The sequence below is a fragment of the Felis catus genome, chromosome B1, assembly GCF_018350175.1.
Source record: "Felis catus isolate Fca126 chromosome B1, F.catus_Fca126_mat1.0, whole genome shotgun sequence".
NCBI classification, from domain to species: Eukaryota; Metazoa; Chordata; class Mammalia; order Carnivora; family Felidae; genus Felis; species Felis catus.
Window position 1 is genome coordinate 100579114 of NC_058371.1, and position 12838 is coordinate 100591951.

The window sequence follows — 12838 nt, forward strand, 5'->3', positions numbered from 1 at the left end:
TTTTCTAACACATCATTGGAGTTTGCTTACTAATGTTTGGCTTAATAATTTAGTATGTAGGACACTGTGTCACTTAGTCAGTTAAGTGTCCAACTTTGGATCAGGTCTTAAGCTCATGGTTTAGGAGTTTGAGCCCTGCATTGTGCTTTCTGCTGTCAGCACAAGAGCCCACTTCAGATCCTCTGTCTGTCTGTCTCTCTCTCTCTCTCTCTCTGCCCCTCCCTTGCTAGCTCACTTTCTCCCTCTCTCTCTCTCTATCAAAAATAAATAAAAATTTAAAAAAAAAATTTAAATCTAGTATATATTTCATGAATGAGTCTGATGAGTCATTTTTATTCTTTATTCTCTCTTTGTTAAGTTTTTGTTGCCAGGGTTATGCTACAGTCATAAAACAAGTAACTGATTTCCTACTTTTTATATGCCTTGGAATAATTTGCACAATATTGGAATTACTAGTGCTCCATTTGCCAGAATTCTTCAATTTAAAAAGATCCTTGTGAGGGGGCACCTGGGTGGCTCAGTCAGTTAAGTGGCTGACTTCAGCTCAGGTCATGATCTTGTAGTTCATGAGTTGGAGCCCCTCGTCGGGCTCTGTGCTGACAGCTCAACGCCTGGAGCCTGCTTCAGATTCTGTATCTCCTTCTCTCAATCTGTCCCTCTCCCGCTCACACACTCTCTCTTTCTCTCTCTCTCTCAAGAATAAATAAACATTAATTTTTTTTTAAATAAAAAGGTCCTTGTGATTCCTTTGTAGGAAGATTTTTTAGATATTTGTTTGATATCTTTAATGATATCTTTTGATACCTTTAATGGTTATGATATTATTCCAGTTTTCTATCTCTTCTTGACTCAGTTTTTAGTGCATTTAGCCACTTTACCTAAGTTTTCAAAATTTTTGGCATAAAATTCTTGAGAATAGCTTTTTATTATTGTTATTTATATCAGAAACTCATTGCCCTTTTTATACTTATCATTGGATATTTGTGCCTTCTCTCCTTTTTGCCTTAATTAACCCAACCAGATATTTGACAATTTAGTCTCTGAAAAAAAAATGAGACATTTACTTTATTAATGTTCCCTATTGAATTTTATTTACCGTTCCATGTATATTTTTGTGGTATTACTTCCTGTCTCCTGTTTTCTTTGGGGCTATTTTGCTATTATTTCTCTAACTTCTTGAGATGGAACTGTATTCATTAATTTTATCCCTTCTTTTATAATAAAAGCATTTAAGACTGTAAACATCTTTCTAAGTAGCAAGAATGTCACAATATTTTATATGTTGTATTTTTACAATGTTTAGTCCTTGATAATTTCTAAAATCCATCATGACTTTTTATTTGACTCATAAAGTATTCAGAAGTATCTTTTCTTTATTTTTAAAAATATGGAGTTTTCTTGTTACATTTTTGCTATCAGTTTCTAACAATTGTTTGGTTGTCAGAGAATGTGATCTGGACAGCATCCAGCTTTAAAACTTATTGAAACTTGTTTTAAAGCCCGATGTGTGGCAGTTTTTATAAATGTTCTGTTTTTATTTAACTGTATTGTAAAGAGACTCTTATCAGCTTTCTTTAAAAATGTTTTTATTTTATCTTCACTTTTGAATGATAGTTTTTACTGGATACAGAATTCTAGGTTGACAGTTATTTTCTCAGAAGATATAATTTCCCCTAGCTAGTGTATATTCAGGCTACATATTTGCACAAGAGTTGACTGTGGTTACAAATTCTCAGAGATTATTTTTTCCCCTACCCAGCATCAGCGTTTGAGACCAATTTTCCTGGGGTTCTCATTTAAAAATGGAGGAAAAAAGGAAGCTTGTTTTCATCCTTATTCAGATGGTGCAGCCCTTAGCATCTCAACTTTATGGATACCCCTCCTTGCAGGCAACTTGGGTAGGCCCTGGGCTTTGACCTCTATCCTCTGAACTCAGGTTTAGTAAGTATCATCAAGGTGAAAGCTATCTTTACTGCTGTGCTTACCTGTGAGTTCCTGCTTTCACTCAGTACCACTCAGAATACCCTCTTATGGTGTTAGCATATGAATGCATTCCAGAACATTTTAATCCAGCCTTTTAAGTTGTTTTCAGAGGAAGGGTTTGTTCTGGTCCCTAGAATATCATGTTAGAGAAACCAAAATTTCCAGTCAGCTTTAGTGCCCCACTATTAATATGAACAACCAAAGATCATCAGACTTTTGAGGAAAATCTCTATCATGAAAGATGCAGACACATACAAATGGGGTGGGGGAGTGGAGGAAGAAGCTTGGAAAAATAGTAACCATACAGGTAGCAAAAGAAAACTGCAAAACCATTGATACCTTCAGAAACACAAGAAAAGATGTTTTATCTATGAAACAAAAACAGTTTAAACAGAGATGCCAATAGAACCCAAAAGAACTCTGGTAATTTTTTAAAATCTGTTAGTAGAAATGAAAAGCAATGGATGTGTTAGGGTATAAAGTTGAGAAAATATCCCAGAAAAATCAATTTAAAAAATTTTTTTTAACGTTTACTTGTTTTTGAGACAGAGACAGAGCATGAACAGGGGAGGGTCAGAGAGAGGGACACAGAGACACAGAGACACAGAATCCGAAACAGGCTACAGGCTCTGAGCTGTCAGCACAAAGCCCGACGCGGGGCTTGAATTTCCGGACCGCAAAATTATGACCTGAGCCGAAGTCGGCCACTTAACCGACTGAGCCACCCAGGCGCCCCCAGAAAAATAAATTTTTAAATAAATATAAGAGATAGAGAGACTCTGAGAGAATAAGAGAAAAAATAAGAAAATCAAAGAAGCAGTCCAAGAGAACTACTGTCCAACTAATAGTAGTTTTAGAAGTAAAGAACAAAGAAAATGTGCCAAAAATAAAAGGCGCGATTTTTCAGATTAAAATACTCTTCTGCATGCCCAACAAACATACAGACATATTGTCGTAAATCTTTAGCATACTAAGGACAACAATTCAGAGCAATGAGGGGAAAGGAACATGTCAAAAATAAAGAATCAGGAGTTATAATAGCATCAGAATTCTCTATTATAAACATTAGAAGCAAAAAAGGAAATGGAACAAGGACATACAATTTCTGAAAGATGATTATTTTCAAACTAGAGTTCTATGCCAAACTCCCAAGAAAGAATGAGGATAAAATAAAATTATTTTAAGACATACAGATGGCTAACAGTACGTGAAAGATACAATATCACTAATCATCAAGGAAATGCAGATTAAAACCACAATGAGATATTACCTCACACTTGTTACAGCAGCTATTATTAAAAAGACAAAAAATAACAAGTGTTGGCAAAAATGTAGAGAAAAAGGAACACTTATGAATGTATACTTGTTCAGCCACTATGGAAAACAGTATGGACATTCCTCAAAGAATTAAAAATAGAACTACCATATGACTCAGCAATTCTACTTGTGGATATTTATCCAAAGAAAATAAAAACACTAACTTGAAAAGTTACATGCACCCCCATGTTCACTGCACCATTATTTACCACAGTCAAGCTATGAAAACAACCCGTGTGGCCTGATGGATGAATGGACAAACAAAATGTGGTATACACACTACAATATTATTCAGCCATAAAAAAAAAAAAAAAAATGAATGAAATCTTGCCATTGGCAACAACATGGATGGACCCTGAAGGCATTGTGCTAGATCAAGTAAGTCAGACAGAGAAAGACAAATACCTTATGATCTCACTTACATGTGAATCAAAAAAAAAAAAAAAAAAAATGAGTATAGATACAGAGAACAGATTTGTGGTTACCAGAAGCAGGGATTGGGGGATGGGTAAAATGTGTGAAGAGGGAGTCAAAAAGTACAGACTTCCAGTTATAGAATACATACGTCATGAGGATGTAATGTACACCATTGCAACTATAGTTGATAATACTATACTGCATATTTGAAAGTTGCTAAGAAAGCAAATCTTGAATGTTTTCATCACAAGAAAAAAATTCTTGTTAACTATGTATGGTGACAGATGTTAACTAGACTTATTGACTCACTTCTCAATATATACAATTATCAAATCATTATGTTGTACATCTGAGATTAATGTGTGAAAAAAATTTTTTTCAAACATACAAAGTCTCAACAGATGTACAATTCATGCACCCTTTGTGAAACAAGTACCAGAAATTGTGGTAACCAAAAAAAGAGAGCAAACTAAGAAAGAGGGAGATGTGGTTCCAGGAAACAAGAGGTCTAACATCCTAAACAATCAAAGAGAATTCACTTTTATAATGATGAGTGATCAAAAGAAAAGTGCAGTGTCACAGGCCCAGAGAGCTTCTCCAATAAGACAAATTCTACCGAGTATTTTATATGTTACAAGGTACTGAAAGGAGAATTTTATTTTATTTTATTTTATTTTTTCAACGTTTATTTATTTTTGGGACAGAGAGAGACAGAGCATGAACGGGGGATGGGCAGAGAGAGAGGGAGACACAGATTCGGAAACAGGCTCCAGGCTCCGAGCCATCAGCCCAGAGCCCGACACGGGGCTCGAACTCCCGGACCGCGAGATCGTGACCTGGCTGAAGTCGGACGCTTAACCGACTGCGTCACCCAGGCGCCCCGAAAGGAGAATTTTAAAAATGACCTAGAGTTTGCAATTGATAAGACTACAGAATACCAATCAAATACACAACCAGGAAACCAAGACAATTATTAACGCCAAGGAAAATAATACGTTATGCAAGAAGGAAAGAGTAATCATTTTAAAAAAAACTGCATGGCTTAGTTGGAAATAGTATTTATCTGATCATAAAATCATAAACTTCCAATACTTATGTAAGCAAAAATTTTATATCCTCAAAATGTAGGATCTCAGGGCTGTGTGCATGGGATAGGGGTCTGTGAGAGCTAAAGTCTCCTTCCTCTCAGAGAAAAGTAATAATCAATGCCAAAACCAGAAATATTAACAACCAGAAGTAGGAACCTAGCATTTGAAGACGTTGGAATTAGTACAAAGGATAGGCTCACTTTGTTGAAAACAATAGCCTCTGAGAAGGGAAAAAAAAAAATCAGAGAAGAGTGGAGGGGGTTGATGGTTTCCAGTGACCAAATTCACAGAAAAAAATGGATTCTTTAAACATATATATTATACTTCTGATTAAAAAAAAAACTAAGAAGATTCAGCCACGACTTTATTTGGGTCTATAGTGTGGGTACCTGAACACCATATAATTTAAATATTTTTATTTTCCTCCCATTTTCCCGATGAAAACCAATCTAAGGTAATACCTATGTCAGGATACCTGTATGACGAGGAGCTCAGTTTATGCCAGAAAAAGGGAGCAAAGTGAGAAGTGCTGCCACATTTCTCTTGTCTTGAGTAGCCACCTCGTGATACGCTGCCATATGACTTATGGCGATGCATTATTGGGTAGCTACAGCTGACACCACAGTGGTTATGAGAAATATATATGGTTTTCCTTTCATAGTGATATAGCAGAATCTTGCCAACGAAAGGCACTTTTCACCCACTTTGAGCATCATTATCTCTTTCTCACAGTTTCTGCCTTTATAAGAAACTTCCCTTCCACCTCGAGAGGATTTTCCTGCGCTATTTCTATTATCCTGAAAATGTTTTTCTCACCCACTCCTTCATGCTGATATGACTACCACACAGCACTAATGAAGCTTGATGCATAGGTTGGGGTGGGGAGGGTGACAGTGCTCTCTGGTTTTTGCTTTACACAAATCATTTCATATGTTTCATATTTAAATAGGTTGGACTCAATCACTCATTCAATCTTCCTAAAGCTCTGCTATGTTCTGGTGCCAGAGCCCATAATTACCATAAAACAGGTTGATTTCAGGCCGAATTGCACTGGAAAATGACATTTTGCATTTTTATTGGCACTTTGAAGAGAACATATTCTTCTCCAGTTATTGTACTTTTAACACTAAAGTACTGAGAAATAGTCTTTCCATATGTATCATAAGAAAAAATATTTAAAATTTAAGATTGATTCCCTTCCCTTATAATTTTTATTAGCATTTTAAGCAAGTTCAGTGCCCATCAGACCTAGGTCTAGTTATTTTTATTGATGCCATATAGACAATCCATAATCAAAACCACCAGCAGAACTGCTATGTCTCCTCCGCTTCTGCTAGAAAATTGGCAGAAAATTCTCATTTAAAACTTGCAAGAAAAACCCAGAGGAAGCTTGCAGAAATTCTTTATGCTATATTTCCCAGCAACAGAATATTTTCCTGCCTTTGAAAACTCAATTAAATTTTACTTCACCAAAAGTGTGAAAACCAGGTGGCACCTAAGATTCTCCTTCCCATCCCCACTCTGCTTGATTCTTATAAAAATAACACTGTGATATTTTGCAACAAATAGTATAAATCCCTTTTGACCACCCTAGCAAAATGTTATGTCAAAGACCATGAATATGGAATATTGAGTTTCCCTCCAAGCATGAAAGGAAGAAACTTGACTAGAGCATAAATCTCCCCGTTCTGTGTACCTCACCAAGAAAATAGATATTCTGCTGCCCAGTGTGGTACTATCATCACCTTTGTGTTCTCAAGTCTCTTGGGTGTTCTGTTCCTATAAAGGATGCTTAAGGAAGCTCACGCCACATTTTGAAAGAAAATCCTCAAGTGACCATTGAAGCCCCTCGCTGCCCCTAAACTTCACCCAACCTCTGAGCACATTGGAGATTGACCTTGCCCTTCTCCAAAGAGACCCAGTTACTACTGTTTCTTTTGTGGGCTTAGAGAGGAAAGCAGTTGGATTTCATTTTTCCTTTACTCATGTTCAGTTAGTTCAATCAGCTTTAACGAGGCTGATCTCTTAAGAGACCTGAGCGGAAGAGAAGCAAATTATGAAGGCTTCCAGCAGTAGCACCAGCTTTCATAAATCTGAGAATTATCTCCGTTTTGCTTGGTTCTGCCAGGGCCAAAGTTCCCTCCACACTTTGGTTTATTTATTACCATGTTGGATTGGTAGAGATAGAACCACAAAGCAAGTGAAAATATTAAGCAGAGATCAGAATTCTTTCAGCAGGTTAGTTAGAGAAACTATGTTTTAGGAGTCTTCAGGGTTTCTCAGGAAAGCCTAGAGAAGTCAAATGACCATTCAAATTCATTAGAGGGTTAACAGCAGTGCCAGGTATAGAAGGCAGTTCTCACACCACCCTATACCATGTCAACAGTAAGCTACAATCCCTAGGTGCTAAACTTCACAAGTCAAAGTAGACATCCTGTTGTAATTAGATATAGGTCTGGATTCACATGAAAGGATTGAATTAGAGACACACAAATGAGGGAGGGTTGCAGCCACTGACTTTCCCTAGAGAGAAAATGTGACTAAGGGACATTTAATACGAAAAAAAGTAGACTTACTTAAAATTTGTGGTTTTGGCCATTTGCTAATAAAGATGAAGGCCCGAGACACATGGTGATTTGAAATTTTGCTAAAAATGGAAGATTAAGTGGTCTGTGAGCCTGGTCTGAAGCCTCACATGCACACCTCAGAAGAGCATTTGTTCTAGGTTTCTCCTCTGCACAAAGTAATTCCCATAAAACGATTTTTTAAAAATTTCTTTATAAAGAAAAATGGCCTGGAGGAGAAAGTCAACTAGATGTGTGAATGAGGAAATAACATAAAAGCAAAGATATCTATGAAAATTATGTCTCTTAGTTGAAATATTAAGTAAAATACATACTGTTGAAAACAATCATTTAGTCAATTAACCAACAAAAAATACTCTTTGAATTCCTAATACACGCCTGAGCTACGTCCTAGGGGGACAGTTGTGAATACCTTTGACACACTTCATGTCCTCAGTGGGTTACAAGTAATGAATTTCAAACAAGATATCTGCTATAAAAGAGGAGTCTGAGGTACCTGAGGAACAAGGAGCCTGTCGTCGTCCTACAGAGAATACCTACCTGAATGGGTGGCATTGAAGCTAACACCTGTATTTTATGTGGAAGTACGAGCCAGTCATTAACTTGTTTTAGCAAATGCCTCAGTCAGTCCAAAAATTACTTTTTATGAAGAAAATGATATCTTATAGCAGTTATTGCAAATTTGAGGATTCTAAAAGTTCTAAAACTGTTTATCACTTGACAATGTTAATGATAGGAGGATCACTGAGGGCTGATGACTGAGGCTCCTGTCAGGAAGTAAGAAGAGGAATATGATCCAGAGACATGTGGCTAAGAGAGAAAAGAGGAAGTGAACAGTGGTACAAAATGCTTTGAGAGGCTTAAGAAGAACAAGGAAAGGGGAAAGATGAGTTTATTAGGAATATTCAAGAAAGTGGTTTGAATGGAATGGAGGTGGTGTGACAGGAAGAAGGAGCAGGGCTCATGTGGACTAGAAATGGAGGGAGCAAATAAATATCTTTGCTCTTTCAAAAGTATCACACATGGTCACCCTTCCTCACTTCAAGGACTTCCTGGAATCCTATTCCTTTCAAAAAATTGTTTTTAACAGGAAGAAGAGCAGAATACTCTTGTTTGCTTTTCCTCAAAAGTCACCACAAACTGTCACTAAATGTCAGCATAATTCTAAACACTTAACGTCTTATTTATTCAACATTTATTTCACACAGTCGGATGCTTTGAGATGGGCAGCAAACCAGAGAAAATATTTGTGATCCTGAAGTATTGATGATTAAATCAATAAAATCACTACCAGCCAAGACTATTCGAGGAAAATTTACTTATACAGAGCCTTCAAAGAGTGCCACCTTCAAAGCTGAGTTTGCCCTGCCTGTCACCATGTGGCAAAGTGGCCCCAGTGTTTTCCACACTCAGTCTGCTCTGCCATTCACAGCTCTTGGATGGGTCACCCTCTGCTCAAAATCATTTCAGGTTTCCTTTACCTATATTAAAAAGTGAGCATGCCTTAGCTTGTCCTAACGTGTCCTCCACAATACAGTCCCAGCTTAGCCAACTTTCCAAAATTACCTTCTGAAAACCTTCCAGTCTGTCCAGCTGACCTACTCCCTATTTCCTGTGCCATTCCCTCCTAGATGAGAGCCAATCTCCTCCTTCATCTGTACCTATTGCTTCTGGATGTCTCTGCTTAATGCCCCTCATCTGACTCTAATTGAGGGAATATAAACTATTTATTAAGGTGTCTGGTGAGGAATACATTTTCTTTCATTTTTCTCCCTTCAGGGGGGATTTATTAATGAACTTTGAGTGATGATCTAGTTTCCACTGTATCCTGTATTTGCCTTGCATGATTACTTTTTGTCTGCTTATTCTTTTTCAGAAGCCTTTTTTTTTTTTTCATTTTAGTTCAAAGTTCCTAGAAGCAGAAAGTCTGCTTACTGACACTGTAAAGCCAGCACCTTAGTCATCCCATAAAGACCTCTGGATGATGATGATAGTTCATTTTCCTTAAATGAGTTAGTATATATAATGCATGAGATTAATTGAATTATGAATTTATTATCTATGATAGGGTTAGCAGACACATAAGCCAAAGGGTTACCCTTATGCTGTCCATATAATTACGATTCCACAAGAAAATACACTTTTTGTTTATTTTTTTTGGTTTATTTATTTATTTTGAGAGAGACAGAGACGGTGCGAGGCAGGGAGGGGCAGAGAGAGCGGGAGAGGGAGAATCCCAAGCAGGCTCTGTGCTGCCAGTGCAAAGCCCAACCTGGAGCTCAATCTTGTAAGATCATGACCTGAGATGAAATCAAGAGTTGGATGCCCAACTGAACCACCCAGGTGCCCCAACTTTCTATTTATTTTTAAAAACCAATGCCATCTCTCAGTAATTTTCCTGATTCATCTCACTATGGCTTCAAATGGTATCTTAAGCTTTTAAAGTTAATATTTTTTAAATCCAATATCAAATACGAGTCAATGGTATGCAATATAGTACCTCTCCCTCAGTTCAGGAAAATCGTATTTTCCACACAATAAAATATGCCCCTGTCCCTTAAGAAATACATAGAAAATCTCTACTTTTTAGCTCTCCAATAAGTTCATTTTCTGCAACATCTATAACATCATGGTCTTACTTCTCTGTTTAACTGGCTACATAATAATGACATAAATATTCCTAACCCACATTTATTATAGAGTAGCACCATCTTTCACACTAGAAATAAGTGCTAGTAAAGTTGTGCAAAATTCAGTGGTTGCTTCCAAAACTTTTTGTCAACATTTTTCAACTGCTCTGTTTCAAGACCATAAAGTTTTGAACCAAAGACGTTTGGAAAGAAACTGAAACCATGTGAATCAAAGAAGATGAGAACAAGAATAATGAAAGTTGACTGATGTGAAACCCACAAATCTCTCCCAGTTTTAACCAAAAAACCATATAAGATGACTGTGTTTTCCTCTCCTCCAGCTCCTCCCTCCCCTGCCCCCCACTACCTCTGCCAGTACCCTTTGTAATTTTATGTGGTTGTTACTAGACTGAAAAGTCTTACCTTTTCCTACCTCTTGAGAAAATAAGGAAACATTAACCACCTGGCCTAATAATTACCACACCCAAAGGATAATATCCTTTGCAGACATCATTCAATTTTTATTTAATTCTACAACTCCCACTAGGCAGATTACTTTTTCTTGAACATTAGTAAACTCTGCCCATATCTATACACCACCAAAAACCAGTTAATAAAAGAATAAATAAAAATAAAAATCCAAACACTTAATCAATTATTTTGTCCATGTAGTGGCACACATCTGGTCTTTGGCTTCATTTTCTCTTCATTGTCTTTTCTCTTCATTTCAATTCTTTTTTTTTTAATTGAACTGACCCCAAATTGGGTGTTTTGTAGACACAGATTAAGATAATAAAAAGTATATTCTTTAAGGTCACATAGATAATTGATGGAATTCAGCAAACAGAACAACAGCAAGTTTAAGGGTGATGGAGGCTACTCGACACACAGCACTATATCACAAAAAAGAAATTAATATGAGTCAAGAATCATATCCTCAAAAATGTAAATGGGGAAATAGAGAACACAAAACCATTATAAATCTCAACCCCATTATCTCTTATCTGTTCAACCTTGGGCTGCTCATAGACATTCATGTAAGCCTTACCTGTAAAAGTGATGAAATGGGACTTAGTCAACTCTTAAGTTTAGCTCAAAAACAGGGTCAAAAATAGGATGCAAAATATAAGAGGGTGCCAAAAAATGCAATAATAAAGATAAGTAATAGTTCAGTATAATATTTTTAAAAATGAACAAACTATACCCCGCAGAGTAGCTGCCTGATTGTTTTTATTTTTATTTTTTTATTTTATTTATTGAGAGAGAAAGAGAGCAAGCAAGGAAGGGGCAGAGAGAGAAGGAGAGAGAGAATCCCAAGCAGGCTCCATGCTGCCAGTCCAGGGCCTGATGAAGGGCTCAAACTCACAAACCATGAGACCATGACCTGAGCCAAAACCAAGAGTCAGACGCTTAACCAACTGAGGCACCCAGGCGACCCTACTGCCTGATTTTTAAATAAAGTTTTATTGGAGGGCCAGGACTAGGGTGAGACAAGTGAGGCAGAGTTGTTCAAGGGCAGGATCAGATCTGCCTTTACTTAAAATTTTCATACAGTGTTTATCATGTAGGGGTTTTTTGCATTAATCTTGATTATTTTAACTATTGCTTTAAAATAGCATTTATCATCATTACTGAGGTTTTTGAAACCCCCTTAAATTTTGTCCCTGAGATGAGTGCCTCACTCAGCTTACCTGAAACCCAACCCTTCAAGACTCTAAGAAAAACTAAAAATAAAACATTAGGAAAATATGTAATGGACACATAATAAGCTATTGCAATTATTAGCCACCAAGCGGTTTTAATATCTAATAGATATTACATCTTATTTTAAACATACAAATTTCACAAGCAACCTAATACTATAAAAAAAACCAAGAAAGACGTCTCCATAGGCAGGCTGGTAATAGATGGAAAAAAAATTATTAAGAAAGACTGACAAATCAGCAGCTAGTTCTTGGTTTCCTTGCCCTCTTGGTATGACTGCACTGTGCTTAGTCTGGCCATTCCTTTTCGTAGCCAAGCCTTTGAGTGTTAGGCAGTGCAGCCTGGGGCACCTCAGTTTCCACTAAGTACTACTACTTAGTACTCTAACAGTAGCCTGCTCAGAAAGGTGAAACTAGTTTCAAGTACATGTTAAGGTGAATTTCTAGCCTCTCTTAGAAGGTAAGTCCTTTCTTGACGCCTTAGAAATGGCTGATTCCCTGGTTTTGCTTCTGTCCAGGGCCGGCTCTCCTTGCCCTGCAGAGGCACTGTGTCACAGGCCATTGCTGTGCAGCTGGTCCACACAGAAGTCAGTAAGCATGAGCACTGAGGCCTAGTATAGGGAGGTTCAGCAGGTGGGAGAAATGTGTGGGTTGGACGGCATTTGAGATTTAGAACTTTTGAGAACACTCTCTTAGTCCCCCTGTCTGTAAGCAAGGCCCAATTGAAAGCTCTATCATAGGTATAACTCCCCTGATGTACAGTTCAAGGTTATAGAGAGTAGTTCAAATTAGTATTTATTTTGCAACTCATCATTTTGACAACTGATAAATACAGGAGAAGAATTAAACAATTTTTCAACCTTTTCTGTAAGGTCTGAACCTCATGTAGCAACACACTTGATCTTATTCTCTTTACAAAAATATTCCAACAAATTTTTAAAAATAGAATAATCGTATTATCTTTCAGCAGCCTTTAATGAATTAATGAGTCTATAGTTATACTACCCTATAGGGTAGTCACTAGTCACACGTGGCTATTCACATTTAAATTTAAAGTAATTAGAATTTTAAAAATTAAAAATGTAGTTTCTCAAGCACCCTACCACATTTAAGAG